This window comes from Pteronotus mesoamericanus, unplaced genomic scaffold, assembly GCF_021234165.1.
Source record: "Pteronotus mesoamericanus isolate MK-2021 breed Mesoamerican mustached bat unplaced genomic scaffold, CSHL_Meso_final contig_50, whole genome shotgun sequence".
Taxonomy (NCBI): domain Eukaryota; kingdom Metazoa; phylum Chordata; class Mammalia; order Chiroptera; family Mormoopidae; genus Pteronotus; species Pteronotus mesoamericanus.
The window spans coordinates 33,022,582-33,024,829 of NW_026555186.1; positions in this window are offsets into that span (position 1 = coordinate 33,022,582).

The following is a 2,248-nucleotide window of genomic DNA, read 5'->3' on the forward strand; positions in this document are numbered from 1 at the left end:
TTGCTTCACTGAACTGAAGCCTTATTCCTGTTGATTAACAACTTCCCATTAGCTCTGACTCCAGCCTCTGGAAACTACCATTGCACTCTTTGATTCTATGAATTTGTCTATTTTAGATACCTCATATAATTGGAATCATGTAGTACTTGTGATTGGCTTATTTCACTTAGCATGGTGTCCTCAAGCTTCAACTATGTTGTCACAGAGTTTCCCCCTTTTTAAAAGGCTGCGTAACATCCATTTTTTGTATATAACACATATTCTTTATCCATTCAGCCATTAATAGACACTTTGGTTGCTTCTATATCTTGGCTATTGGGAACAGTTCTGCGGTGAACATGGGAGTGCTCTTATCTCTTTGAGATCCTGATTTCAATTATTTTGGACAATTACTTATAACTGCAATTACTGGATCATATAGTAGTTCTATTTTTAATTGTTTTGAGGACTCTCCATGATGTTTTCCATAGGAACTTTGTCATTTTGGATTCCTACCAACAGTGTCCAAGTTTTCCGATTTCTCCATATTCTTGGCCAACACTTGTCTTTTGTTCTTTCAATAATAGCCATCCTAACAGGTATGAGGTGATGGCCCTTTGTGGTTTTGATTTGCATTTCTCCCATTTGACCACCTTTTCATATATAGGTTGGCCATTTGTATGCCTTCTTTGGAGAAATGTCTATTCAAGTCTTTTGCCCCTTTTTAAATTAGGTTATTTATTTATTTATTTTGTTATTATTATTATTTTGCTATGGATTTGTTGCTTATATATTTTGGAAATTAATCCTTTAGCAGACATTTTCTGATATAACCCTTTTGAGAATATTTTCTTCCAGTCTGTATATTTCCTTTGCTGTTCAAAAGCTATTCTTGTTTGATACAGTCTCAGTTGTCTATTTTTGCTTTGTTGCCTGTGCTTTGGTATCATATCCCTGAAATTATTGTCAAGATCAATGTCATGAAAGTTTCCCCCTATGTTTTCTTCTATGTTTTAAATATTTAAAGCATTTTGATTTGATTTTTGTGTATGGAATGAGATAAGGATTCAATATCATTCTTTTCCATGTGAATATCCAGTTTTTCCAGGATAATTTGTTGAAGAAACTGTCCTTTCCCTATTATGTGTTCTCGGCATCCTGTTTCTAATCTCTCTATTCTGTTCTACTGATCTATATACCTGTCTTTATGCCAGTACTGTACTGTTCTAATTACTCTAGCTTTTTAATGTGTTTTGAAATCAGGAAGCTGATGCCTTCAACGTTGTTTTTCTTTCTCTTTTTTAAAAAAAATATTTTAAAAATATTTATTTATTTATTTTTAGAGAGAGGAGAAGAGAAGGAGAAAGAAAAAGAGAGAAATATCAATATGTGAGAGAAACATCGATTAGTTGCCTCTCGCACACCCCCAACGAGGGACCTGGCCCGCAACACAGGCATTTGTCCTGACTGGGAATTGAACTCACATTTCGATTTGCAGGCTAGTGCTCAATCCACTAAGGCACACCAGCCAGGGCATGTTCTTCTTTCTCAAGATAGATTTGGCTATTTAGGACCTCATTTAATCTGCACAATGATTCTTTGAGTTAGGTACTTTTGTCCCCACTCTGCAGATGGAGAAACTGGGCTCAGGGAGAAATGTAACTTACCCAGTATCAAATAGCTGGTCAGGGCTGGAGCTGGGAAAGCCCTCGGGTGCTGTCTGACTCCAAAGACAGTGTTCTTTACTATTTCATTTCATGCTTCTCAGCAAATGGAGAGTCGTGAACGCAGGAGGAAAGTGTGAACTAGGACACATAAGTAAAATGAGGTAAATTTCAGGAGTTTTTACTCTTTTATTCACCTGAAAAATGCATATAATAATGTATAGTTCTTGGATTTTTTTAGGAGAATTTAATAGCTTCCTACAAAACTGTATGAGATTCTTACTGACTTAGTGTCAGAACAGTGCCAATTTCTAAAAAGAGCTTTTTGAAGATTTTCTCTAAAAAATCTACTCCCTGATAATCTTTCATTGAGAAGAATAATTAAACAGCCTAAACAGACCTATTGGTTTCACTCTGTACTCCCAATTAAGCAGTAGCAAGCCCCTCCCATTCCCCCTCCCTCACAGTAATACATCCTGGGAAAGCTGTTTTTTTATTGGTTGAATATGTTGTCAGTCACATGGCATGAAAAGTACCACCTCTGCTCTGTCTGCATTTATGAATTAACAGATGTGCTTGGTTTGAAGAAACGGATTCATTTCTTG